Consider the following 13,380-nt stretch of genomic DNA (forward strand, 5'->3'; position numbering starts at 1 on the left):
ACATCCAGAAGGTAAGAGCCATGAAGCTGAGCACAGTGCCTGGCAAGAGCCCCAGAAGCAGTCCTGTGGAGGCAGCTAAGCAGAGCAGGGTTGTGTGCTGTTTCTGCCCACCCCCTGGCATTGGCTCCTTTGGGGAACCCTTTACTCCCACATTGTTCCACGTGGCTCCAGGGCTGTCTGCCCTGGGCTGGGGCAAACTCCTGACCTAGACCTGTCCAATCAGCAATGGGGATGAATTGGGACCCAACAAGAGGCAAGCTTGGGACATTGCTAGAGCCCTGGGAGAGCCAAGCTGAGCGACACAGAGGATACTGGGCCCAGAGATGCAAGCCAGTGTCCCAGCACCATTGCTGAGCACTTGACCAGCCAGGCTCTTAGCCTTTACAATTATATGAGTTAAGTAACTAGTCTTTGAACACAGGTCTGACTGCAGAGCTCACAGTTTCCCTAGAGGCTCTGGTAGCTTAAGGGTTGGGACAGAGCTGGGGATGGGGCCTCACCTCCCTCACAGAATCCTGGGGCGGGCGGGGTGGTGGTGGTGGTGGAGGGGGACGCTCTTGGCCTCCTCCTAAAGCAGCTCCATCACTCAGTTTAACCTTCAAAGTTGGCATCTGCTTGCAAGAATTTGTGTCCTCTGGGAATTCAGCCTCCAGATGTCAGATCCCAGGCAGCAGCAGTGGCTGCACATGGCTCTCCCCAGAGTGAATCAGCCACATTCCAAAGGTGCAAACACAGACACCACGCCCTCGGCAGCCTGGGGCTACAGACTTCCTCCCCAGGCCCGCCCAGCCCCCATTCCTGCTCCCCTCCCCTCTCCCCTCTTCCCAGCCAGACCAGGCTTTGGGCTTCCTTTCCTGAGACATTCTCCTGGAACTGAAACAAGAGAAAATGAAAGCCATTGGAGCCAGGAGACACCCTGATCCACTCTGCTCATTCCCGCCCCTGCAGCAAGCCCAGACCCTGGCCCAGACCTCCCCCAGTAAACAGCATATACAGGACAGGGCAGAAATGGATTTACAGTTGTTTATGTAGAAAATAATACACTGATTAATAAATAACAACACAAGAGTAAACTCTATGTTTCTTGTACTCACAACCATAAACCTACTTTTTCCTTACCCTGCATGGGTTCATTCACTTAACAGGTATTTGTTGAGCACCTACTGTGGGCAAACCAGATACGGACAAAACCCTGACCTCGTGGAACCCAGTGAGAGTCACAAAATCATATGCATGGACAGAAAATGATTCCAAGTTTGTGAAGTGCTAAAGAGGAAAAAAAGAAGGAAGGGCTGAGGCTGATGGGAAGTCACAAAAAGACGGTTACGAGGTAAGGGGCCACTCTCAGAGGTAGCACATGCTGGGGCCTAAAGGATGGATCAAAGCCTCCTCTACCCCAAGTCACTTGTCTGCAATCGTTTCATGAGTACTATGGCAATGTAACCGCAAAGAATCTTCCCCAGTCACTCGGCAAGTTCTTGAGTCCACTTCCTGATGCTTTCTGTCAGCATTAATGCAGGGAAGTCTGGCTAATATTTTTTCAGTAAGAGCTTTATTGAGATATAATTCACATACCACACAACTTACCATTTTAAACTATACAATTCGATGTTTTTAGTATGTTCACCATGTTGTGCAACCATCACCACAATCAATTTTAGAACAGCCGTATTTCTTCCAAAAGAAAACCTGCCGCCACTAACAGTTATTCTCCAATCCCTGCGCCCCGGCCCCTAGCAACCAGTATTCTAGTTTCCATCTCTATTGACCTGCTGATTCTGGACATCTCATATAAATGGAACCATACAGTATGTGGCCTTTTCTGCCTGGCATCTTCACTCGGCATGTTTTCAAGCTGTGTCCATGTCGTACCCTGTGTCAGACCTTCATTCCTGCCTGGCCGGGCAGTTCAAGTGGTTAGACAGTCATCCCGATACTCCATGGCCGCATGTTCAATCCCTAGTCGGGGCACATAAAATAATCAACCAATGAATGCATAAATAAGTGGAACAACAAATAGATGTTTCTCTCTCTCCCTAAAATAAAATTTTTTTAAGATTTTATTTATTTATTTTTAGAAAGAGGGCAAGGGAGGGAGAAAGAGAGAGAAACATCAGTGTGGAGTTCCTCTCAAGTGGCCTCCACTGGGGACCTGACCTGCAACCCAGGCTTGTGCCCTGGCTGGGAATCGAACCAGCAACCCTTTGGTCCTAAAATCAATTTTTAAAAGGAAAAGAACTTCATTCCTTTTCAAGGCTGAATAAATATTCCATTGTATGTCTAGACCACATTTTATTTATCCATTCATCAGTTTATGAACATTTGGGTCGTTTCCTCCTTTTGGCTATTGTGAATAATGCTGACATTAACACCGATGTACATGTATAAGTTTTTGCCTGGACACATATTTTCAAATCTCATGGGTATATACCTAGGAGTGGAAGTGCTGGGTGATTCTATGTTGAGGAAATGCCAAACTATTTCAAAACAGCTGCACCACTTGACATTGCCACCAGGAGTGTGTGAGGGTTCCCACTCCTCTGTATTTTCCCACTACTTATTACTGTCTCTCTTTTTTCGTTATAGTCATCCTTGTGGGTGTAAAGCAGTATTTCGATGTGGTTTTGATTTGTATTCCCTAATAAAGCCTGTCCTCAGCCTGGCCATGAATGGTGGTGCCCATTCCTTCCAAGCTAGCACAGCCATTGTCCCCATCCACTGAAGATTCCAATGCCTTCAAACCCTATGCCAGATTCTGCTGTGATCCACTTCCTCCTTCACTAAGGTCGAAACCACTTCAGTCCAATTTAGCCAACGCTCACCGCCCGAAGCCTCCTGGTACAAGGAACAGCAAGATAGGGAGTCCTCCTCTGTGTCCCAAGGGCAGATAGTGAGGAAGAGGGGCCGTGGGCGAGTACTGACAAGAGTTTCCATACATCTCTTCCTATCAGTGTCCTCACCAAAATGTGCTCTCTGAAGGCACAGCTTCCTCTGTTCATTTACTGCTATATCCTTAGGTAGTAGGCAGGCCATAAATATTTGTTGAATAAATGAACAGAAGATAAAGAGAACTCAGCAGAGGAGGTGGGGGTGAGATGTTAGTGGTTAGAAGCTCAGACTCTGGAATGAAATGATTTTACTAGAATAATTCTACCTCTGCTACTCTATAGCTGTGTGGTGTTGGGTGAATCACTTGGGTTCTCTGAGCCTCTCTCTCATTATCTACAAAATGGACCTGACAGCAACAATCTACCTGATAAGGCAGTTTTGAGGATTAAATGACATAATACAGATCAGGTAGTATTATGTGCTAAGGGCCCTTAGTGATGAAGTCACGTAGTGTCAGTCTTCACCAGTGCCTCATGAGACAGGCTATCATCACCAGCTTCAACATTATAGAGGAAGCAACAGGGACTCTGAGGACTCAAGGAATCTGTTGGGTCGTGAGGCTGGTTAGGGCAAAATCAGGATCTGAACCAAGACCTGTAACTTCAGGCAGGGGCAGTGTGACCCAATGCCATGTGGCCCCTAACAGACAGAGGAGAGCTGGGCAGTCTCTGAGCAGGCAACAAACTAGTCCAAAGCAATGGGCGTGTACGCCTGGGCTCAGTGTCTAGCTCTGTGCAAAGTGAGCAGGCTGCTAGTAAATTTCAAAACAACAAAAAAAAACCAAACCAAAACAAAAAAAACCCCTCAAACTAGGGACTGAAAGGACTAAGTATGTGTCTGGGTGGTTCAGAGATCCTGGGGCCAGAAGCCTCCTGCACCAGAACGACGAACCCACACCAATTCGGGTGGAGGCTAAGGGGTCAGAAAGGTAAGATGGAGGTAATAGTTTTATCAGGGAAAGCAAAAAGAAGCCGGAAGTTTCCAACAGGGTTGCGGGCACTCTTTTCTCTCTCAGGGTGTACAGCTTCAGGAAGAAGCCACCCAGCTGGACAACCCTAAGTGACATGTGTGGCTGGATTCCCCTCAAATCAAACAGCCTATTTAGAAGAGCCCCAGTCGACTAACCTAGGGAAGACATCAAGCTAGCCCCTTACAAAGTGGGCCTGGCACCCCCCCAAGGCTGGGTGTAAATATTGGGAACTCTCTTGAGTAGAGATGGGAGTTCCCCTCACTTTTGCTCTTCAATTGAGGAAACCTGTCAGGTAAAAGAGGTCCAAAGATGGAAACTTAGGGGACACCTGTTTCAGGGGCCATAGGCAGACCCTGGGGGGCTTCAGGACTTCAGCAGAACCTGGTGTGAAGTGTTGTATGAGGTGAGAGCTCAGGGCAGAGCAAGGAGCTCAGAAGTGAGCTGGTGGTACAGGGTGGCCTGATCCTTGGGGAAACTTGGCAGGAGAGAGACGGAGACAGGGCTATTGCTTGAGACTCCGTCATTTATTTTAAACAGGGGAGAAGCTCAGCTGACAAGTGCTCCAATGGAAAATGCGTTTAAATTGTAGAAAACCATTAGCACACTAGTCCCTTATCTGCCAGAATGCTTCATGCCAGAATGCTTCAAAGGGGTTCCTCACAACTGCCCGGCTAGGAAACCTGGGACAGGGGTTTTCCAGGTCTCGTCAGAGGACCACATGCATCACAAGTCTCTTGAGCTAGTCAAGAATACAGATCCCTGGGCCTTGCCCCAAACTTACTGGTCAGCACGTTGAGTTGGAGAACGCATTAGGGCTTTAAGACTGAAAATATCTCCAGGAAGGCAAGAGGTCCAGAAGGAAGGAGGAAACAGATCAACAAGCAATGTGCAGGATGACTGCTCACCAGCTCTGGCCCACAGGGAGCCTTTATTTTTTTAAAAGACTTTATTTATTATTTTTTTTCTAATAGAGATTTTATTTATTTTTAAAGGGGAAAAGTGAAAGAGAGGGAGAGAAACATCAATGTGTGGTTGCCTCTTGCGCACCCCCAACCGGGAATCCGGCCTGCAACCCAGGCATGTGCCTCGACCAGGAATCGAACCTTGAGGTTCACAGGCCAGCATTCAATCCACTGAACCATACCAGCCAGGGCTATTTATTTATTTTTAGAGAGACAGGGAGAAACAGAGGGAGAGAAACATTGATCAGTTGCCTCTCAGCCCACAACCCAGGCATGTGCCCCAGCCTGGAATCTAACCAGCAGACCCTCACTCTGTGGAGCGATGCCCAACTAAGTTTCAGTCCATGCCCACCAAGGTCATTTGAAGGGATCAGTTCCCATCTCCTGGCATTCTATTCACAAGAGTCTCATGACTCACATGTGCCACCTCAGACCTCTCTCCCTTCATCCTGGCACCCCCAAACTCATGGCCACCCAGTCAGCAGCCACAACTTCAGCTGTGCCCTTAGTTCAAGGCCAGGACCTGTGGGTGGTTCCGGGTGCCCAAGAGGAATCATTCACCCCTTAGGCTCAGGGCCCAAGACCAAAGCCTAAGACTTCATGAAGGGGAAGCCCCTGGCTGAAGAAACTGGCAGGCAGTTGTGAAAGTGCCTCTGGCCCCTCTTACACCAGTCCCATCCTGAGAAGGGACTGACTGATTCTGCACAGATGCCAGTGCCTGGGGATGAGGCCCAGGGATTGCATAGCTGAGAATAGAAAGTGTCTCTCTCCCCTTTGGTCATCATCCCCTCCCCATTCCTATGCCCCACAAAGAAAGAGAGAGAGAGAGAGAGAGTGTGTGTCTGGCAGGGGGTGGGGTGGGAGGGGAGGTCTCCAAGGCACCCAATTTAGCAAACATGTAGTCACATAAAAAGTACATCCCAAAAGACAGAAAACTGTACTTGAACAATTAAAATAAATAAATTAAAAAAAAATTTTTAAAGTACATCCCTTCTGCTGGGGTGAATCCACTCCCTGAGGGACAGGGCTTGGGCTCTGGACTCCAAAGGTTTGCACTTGGATCTTATCTCTCCTACTGCATAGCTGTGGGCTCTCAGGTAAACCACTGTAACCTCTCTGAGCCTCTCTTGTCTACCAAATGGCCTAACAGTACGTTCTCCTGTGGTTCTGTATCATTAGGAGCTCAGACTCACTAGTGTCCTGAGGCTCAAACACAGAGGGCCAGGTCCTACTCCTAACCCTCTCAGGGCCATATTTCACATCACAGCCCAAAGGTCAAGACTAAAAGCTGTGACAGACTGGAAGAGAGGTCTCCATGAGAAACCTACAGGCCCTCAGTGCCTTGGGACCAGATTATAGACAGATCTTCACAGGAGCATAAAAACACCTCCCCCTTCCACAACAGAGAGGCGATGGGCATAACCAGCAGAGCCCTGATCAGCAACTCTGAGGTCCTTTCCATCACATCTGGTCAGTGATCGGAGAACCTGCTTGCCAGCACAGATTTGGGTGGGTTTCACAGGTGTACTTTAATCTCTCCAGGTTCACAGGGGTGTTTGGGTGATTCTGCTTGTCCTACAGTTGCTCCTCGTGGGTGCACAGAGCCTGCCTGGCTGGCAAAGTCTTTGTTACTGTTCCAGAGCACTCAGCCATACCAGGCTTTCCCTGTAACCCACTACCAGAAGCACCCTCTTCCCAGCTCCAGGTCTTCTGCCTTGACCAAACCCATTTGTCTCCTTTCCCAAAGCCACTTGTACCTGCTCCAAAGCCTGGAGGGGTGACAAGTGTTTCCCGGACAACAAAAGCTTGTCCCAGGAGAACGGAGAGAAGACTTCCATCCAGGAAAACTGCTGCTACACCCTTGTTCTGTACACTAATTTTAGGGTTTCGTGGCCCCAATTGCTAGGTATGCATTACAGCACTGTCAGCAAAAAGGACCCTGACAAGTCACCTGTCCTTTCAAGTCACTCACCTCCCCCTCTCTCTAGTATTTTGGGAGGAAAATGAGGAGCAAAGTGGACAACCTATCTTGGTCAAGGTGACCCCACCCTGGGTCTCTTGGGCGTGGTTCAGGGACTGACGTCAGTCTCCTTAGGCCCCAATGCTGTGTGACCTTGGGCAAGTTATTTAACCTCCCTGAGCCCGATTTCCTCTCAGCTAATAGTAGCTCCCAGGTCCAAGTTGTCCTGATGATTAAAAAAACAATATCATAAAGCACCTAGCACTTGGCCTGGTTCAATATGTGAGCCATTATCATTATTCCATTCTTTTCATCCTCTCCTCTCCACTCCAGCCATAGGAGCCTCAGCGCCCGGCTGCTCCTCACATCCCCCACTCGCCAGTTGGTTCCCTGGCTTCCTCCAGGTCTTGACCCAAAAGTCACCTTCCAGAAACCCTTCCCCGCTCTTGTCCTCACCCTGACACACTCATTTGACATACTGGACATTCCAGTGATGCACCCCTCAGACCTCCCTCGCCCTGGCCCGTAAGCCCTTTAAGGCCAGGGCTGCCTCTACATTCCCTACCCTGTGCCCGCGCTTGTCGGAGTGAGTGAAGGATTCCTATCACGTCTGCGGGTGCGCCTAGGAGTCTGACTCAGGGTCCAGACGCCCAACGGGGGCAGGAACAAGAGGGATAGCACACACAGGAGTCCCGAGACCCGGCTGGCTATAGGACCCGGGTTTCCGTGGGCGGCGCCGGGGACAAAGGACTGCCCTACCTGTGCTGGGGGCCCAGGCACCTCCCCGCGGGCGGCTCCGGCGCGCACCCCCGAGGTCACGTCCGGGGCGTGCCAGCCGGAAAGAGGCCCCGCGCGGGACGGGAGGGGCGGGAGGGGCGGGAGGTGTGCAACCAGGCCACGCCCCCCACCGCGAGCCAAAGACTGAGGCGGAGCCAGCCAGGTCCGCCTCACACTTCCGCTCCCCTGGCGGCTCATTCATATTCATATGTGGGTGAGGGGCGAGACCCGGGTCCCCCGGCCCCCCCCCCCGCGCGACGCCCCGCCCCCGGGCCGCTGGTCCCGCCTCAGGGGAGGCTCCGGCTCCAGTGGGGCGCCCCCGGCTTCCGCCTCAGGGAGGGAGTTTCCACTTGGTCACGACTCAGAAATGTGTCGCTCCAGATCCTCCACCCCCTCATCCCTGCCTTGTGTGTGGGGGGTGTCTCTTCCCTGGGAAGGCAGGAGGGGCGGCTTCTCCTTCCTGGGGCAGGTCCGTGGGGATCCGGAGCTGACCACTCCCTTCTCCCCTTCCTCCAAGCTAGCGCCCGTAAATAATCCTCATTTTTAAAAATAATAGCTCTAATTTATTAAGCAATTATTCCGTGCCAGTCACCGTGTCCTTTATGTGAACTTTTAACCATCCCAACAGTCCAACTGAGGCAAAGATAAGTAATATTGTCGTCCAGAAGCTCAGGAAAGTTGTTGACATACCCATCTTGGGCTTTTTTGCAAGGGCTGGACCCCCACCATCTTTCCCGAAATGGGCTTTACCTGGGCACTCCTTGCTGGCTGAGTGTGGGCGAGGGTTGGATCTGAACAGCCCACTGGAGAGAGAAGTTGTACACTGGGGGGAACCAAAGCATGAAGGCAGGACAGGCTGTACCACTGGGTGGACCCAGTGCAAAAGAAAAACAGCAGGGCTCTGTGTTTTAAAAAAAATAATAAAGAATTTCAAGATGGTGCCCTGGCTGGTATAGCTCAGTGGATTCAGCGCAGGCCTGCTAACCAAAGGATCGTGGTTTGATTCCCAGTCGGGGGCACATGCCTGAATTGCAGGCCAGTTCCCAGCACGGGATGCAGGAGAGGCAACCATACATTGATATGGTTGCCTCTCCTTCCCTTCCCCGCCCTCTCGCCTTCCCTTCCCCTCTAAAGATAAATAAAATCTCTTTAAAAATTTCAAGGTGGTGATGGGAGAAATCGATGGGAGAAACTGAGCCTCTAAGCTTGAGCCCTCCTAAGTGCCAGGCTTGTGAGATTGCACAGGTGAATACCATGAAGCTGACCCTGATGAAAGCACACTGGGGCTCTTCTAGGGGCGGAGAAGCTAAAACCCCGTATTCAGTGTCACTATCCTCACACCTCAGCCCAAAGGCTTCACCTCCACACTGACATCCAGGGCTGGCCTCCAGAACTCCAGAAGTGAAGTACTTCAGCACCTCCAGGACCAGTCTTCCTGAGGGTCCAATGAGTCCCACTGGGATAGTGTGTCCCAAACCTGGATGACCCAGCTAGCCCTTGAGGCTGTGCCTCCTGGGCATTCTCAGCCCCGGGCCCTTCAGGTAGGTAGGCACAATCTTAAGTGCCACACCAGGCCCAGAAGGTGCCTCAGTTCTGACTTGAAGCCCTCTTTTCTCACTGGTAAAGGGTGTGAGGAGCAGCCAGGGCTGCTTCCCAGAATAAACACCCCACCCATAGTCTGCCCCAGCCCTGCAGGCACGGCAAGCCAGCAGGCAGGGCAAGCCAGCGCCAAGTGGAGAGACGCTCACCAGGCCGCCAGCTCAAGGTTAATAAGTCATCCTGATCTCACTCCCTCCATCACTCCATCCTTGTGACTGGCCCCACTCACAGTGGGTTGCAGGCTTCCTTAATAATAATAGCTACCATTTGTCGCACTGTTCTTTCTCCCCACGGGCTTGGTGGAAGTCCTCTGTGTACCCTCTCCACTGAGCCTCACACAGCTCCATAACAGGCATGAGGATCATCATTTCACAGATGGAAAGTGGGAAACTGAGGTTCAGAGAGATCCGATGCCTGGGCTAAGTTCAAGGGCCAGGATGCAGGGTCTTTGCCATTCATCTTCCTTGGTTCCTGTCATCTCTCCTATGTCTACAATGTAGATTTGAAGGCTCACTTCTTCATGTTCACTTTCAGCTCCTTGGATAGAGTAAAGGCTCTGGGCTTATACTGCTGAGTTTCCTGCTGGAGCTAGCATTGTGCATAAAACAACTATGTGTGCGAATGAGTGAGCCACTTCCCCTCTGGATATGGACAGACGGGGTATCTCAGTCCCCACTAGACTGAGACATCTCCTTAAAGACATGTGGATGGAGTTGTCTAATCCTGGGCACACAGTAGACCCTCAGTAAATGTTGGATGAACACATAATAACAGCTTAATAGGCATCTGTTGAATGAATGGGAACCTAGAAGATGTTCAATAACTGTTTATTAATGAAAGATTAGGGGACAAGATTCAGTCCCCAAAATATCTATCAGCAATTGTCTTAGCTCAGGCTGCTGTAACAGAATACCATAGACTGTGGGGCTTAACCAACACACATTTACTTCTCACAGTTCTGGAGGCTGGGAAGTCCAAGATCAAAATGCTGGCAGATTTACTTCCTAGTGAGGGCTCTCTTCCTTGCTTGCAGACAGCCACCTTGCTGTGACCTCACGTGGAAGAGACAGAGAAATTCTTTCTTTCTTACTCTTATTAGAGCACTGATCCTACCATGAGCCCTTCTGACTCTCATGCCCTCATTTAAACCTAATTACCTCTTAAAGGCTCCACATGTAAATATAGCTACATTGGGGATTAGAGGTTCAACTAATGAATTTGAATTCAACCAATGAATTCAACTATGAATTTGGGGATGACACAAATAGTCAGTTCATAACAGTAATATTTATGAAACATATACTGTATTCCAGATGCTAGGTAAAAGTCTGCAGGGAGAGTGACAAAGTAGATAATGCCCTTGTATCCTACTCCTTGGGGAATTTAGAATATATCAGGGGAGACAGTCCATAACACATGGGAGGGAGCAGGTAGTAAAGAGTGGGTGCTCAGAGTATGGACTCTGAAGAGAGGACATTCAGCATGATGGTGGGGAAGAAGGACATCTCTCCTCACTCACCTTTCACTAAGGAGGAGGAAGCCAGGCTTGGACTGACTGCTGTAGTAGGTGTTACCTCCTGGAAAAGCCAACCCCCCTAAAATCCTGAAGGCTGGTCCTCTTGGGTGTCCCACAACCCTACTCTGCCAGGTATCTGATGCCCCAGGGACACAGCAGATTATAACACAAGGGTTGGAATCAGACTGAGATTGCAATCTGGACTATGATTCCTCATACTAGCTTCTGAGAACTTGACCAAATTTCTTAACCTCTTGTGCTTCAATTTCCTCTTCTGTAAAATAGCAATAATAATAATAATAGGACCCACTCTCAGGGTTGTTGTGAATATAAAGAAAGTAAAGCATCTGGTGCAGAGAAATACCTGGTCTGGCTGAGAATTGGGAGTTTCTGGTTGGATCACCTCCACCAAGATTATAGCATTCTTTACTCTTGTTGGATTTGCAGGAGCCAATTTAGGGGCTTATTTGCAGCTAAGGGGACACTAGCTGGGTCCTAGAATTGACATGCCTTGGATCAGGCTTGACACTTGCTAGTAATTACTAATATGTATTGAGAATATACCTTATTTAACCTTCACAACAACCTCATAAAGAAGATGCTGTTATTCACCATCCCAACGTGTGAATGCCAAGTCAGATTCCTTACAGCAAATAACCTGCTTGTCTGTGAAAACAAGTGTGTGTGGAAAACTATTAGAAAGGCCCTCAAGAGTGAAGGTCTTTTATGGTCAAGTCCCCTTTATGGTTCAGATATCATTGGATTTTCCTGGTCACTGGATTCAGTTCCTGCTAGACTGTAAGCCCCAGGAGAGCAAGGGCAACTGAGGTTGTCACTCTTTGTTGCACTGTCACACAGTGCCTGGAATCCTGCAAACACTAGGCAAGTATTTTTAACGGATATAAAATTAGCCCCTTGGATACCTTTTTCATACACCTGGATTTCCCTGGGGCTGGAAGAAATTGGCCTTTGCGATAATGCAGGGCAGGGCTGCGCTTCAGCTGAATCGCCACGATCCCGGACGCCGGGAGGGGGCGCTCTGCATCTCTCAGCCTCCGTCCCACCCCACACACCCGTTGGTCAGTGGACTGGGAGAGTTGGCCCTTAACAGCCCCCTCCTGAAGGTGCTAGGTCGCAAAGCTGGCCTTCCCGCGAGGCCCATCTGCCGGCTAATGTTTAACCCAACCTCACTCCACATAATCCACACTACGGAAACCTGGGTGGGGGTGGGGTCACTTCCAAATCACCATCTTCCGGGCCTACCGGCCTTTCACCTATACCCAACAGTTCATGAACCCCTACTCTTTGCCTATTCACGCAGTGTGTCCTTTCACGCAGTGTGACCTGTTGGTCACGATCACCTACTATGTGTCCATTTTCTTAAAAGTGGAATGAACATATATTCTGTGTCCGCCCATTCACGCAAGTCATGAGCACCTACTGTGTCTCCTCTTGCCCCAAATATAATGAACATCTACTGTGTGTCCATGTAACAGTTCACAAGTACCTACTACGTGCCAAACACTATGCCTGGTGCTGGGAATGCTGTCAGCTCGGGCAAGGACACGCCATCAAATACACGAAAGAAGGTGGAATTACGCCAGGAGGCCGATGCCTCACCTATAGAGGATGCTTTTTGTCTGCTGGACTTTTCAAGGCCACCTGCATAAAGGCGGGGTCGGCTAAGAGCAGCAGGGCTCTTTTTAAACCAAGGTTTGCCACCCGGCAGCAGAGCAGCAAGAAGATAACTGGGCGGGGGCTCCAAATTGGCCCAAACAAAACACTCAAGAACGCCAGTCGAGTTTCAGCATCAGGAGGTAAAAACAACTTAGCGAGTGCCGGTTCGGGCTTTCTCACTCACGGGCTACCCACTCATTCCACTTTGTAATCCGCACTGCGCTGGGCGCTGAGGGGCCAGGCACACACTCAAGGACCCCGCGGCACTCCAACTGAGGACGCGGGTTGCCTCAACGGTGGGGACCCTGACGCAGGCTGAGCGGAAGCCCGGACTTTGAAGGAAACTGAGGCCGAGGAAACGGCGGTGGGGGGAGGGGAACAAGCCGGCGTCGGACAGGAGGGAGGCACTAAGCCCGGCCTCGAACCCCAGCGTGAGCCGCCCCGAAGCCGGAGCTGGGGCCTCTGCCCGCGGGTGCTGCCCTCGCGTTCCTGGGACTGGGCTGGGCGGAGAAAGCAGGGCCGGTGGAGAGGCATTCTTGCCGCCCCCTCCCGCCCCCAGTCACCCCGCCGCCCAGAGTTGCGGGGGGCCTAGCCAAGGTGACCCCGCGGGAGGGAGGCAATGGGCCCCGCCTCCTTCTTCATCTTACCGGTTTTCGGGGCTTTTCCTCTGGGCTGCACGCCCTCCCTCGGTCCACTGCGAGCCCACCCCCTCCCCGGGCTTCCCCGAGGGTGGGACGTTCCCCCACCCACCCGCCCCCGCCACCCGGGCCACCTCCGGGCCGTGTCCTAGCGCTGCCCTCGGGCGGGGGGCGGGGCCGCAGGGGGAGACCTGAGGATGGGGCCGAGGAGGACGCCCGCGGCCCGCCAGCTGCCCCGCGCTCCCTCCCCCCTCCCTCCCTCCCTCCGGGTGCCGGCTCCCCGCAGCCTCGCTGCCCTCCGTCCTCCCCTTCGCTGGCCCAGCGCCCGCGTGCGGCCGCCCCCCCCCCCTCACGCCCAGCCTGGCAGCTGGCGCCCCGGGCCTGGGGCCGCC

The 13,380-nt window shown here is 51.4% G+C and overlaps 1 long non-coding RNA gene across 1 annotated transcript; it reads right to left on the bottom strand.

Annotated features, from left to right (window-relative positions):
• Positions 1-981: 981 nt before the first annotated feature.
• On the bottom strand, positions 982-13,058 carry LOC128628344 (uncharacterized). Its single transcript, XR_008392725.1, has 3 exons — positions 12,998-13,058; positions 8,309-8,459; positions 982-1,959 (listed from the first exon to the last, which is right to left on the bottom strand). It is a non-coding gene; the product is annotated as an uncharacterized LOC128628344 (long non-coding RNA).
• Between the last annotated feature and the right edge of the window lie 322 nt (positions 13,059-13,380).

Source organism: Artibeus jamaicensis, unplaced genomic scaffold, assembly GCF_021234435.1.
Source record: "Artibeus jamaicensis isolate MK-2021 breed Jamaican fruit bat unplaced genomic scaffold, CSHL_Jam_final contig_700, whole genome shotgun sequence".
Lineage (NCBI taxonomy): Eukaryota > Metazoa > Chordata > Mammalia > Chiroptera > Phyllostomidae > Artibeus > Artibeus jamaicensis.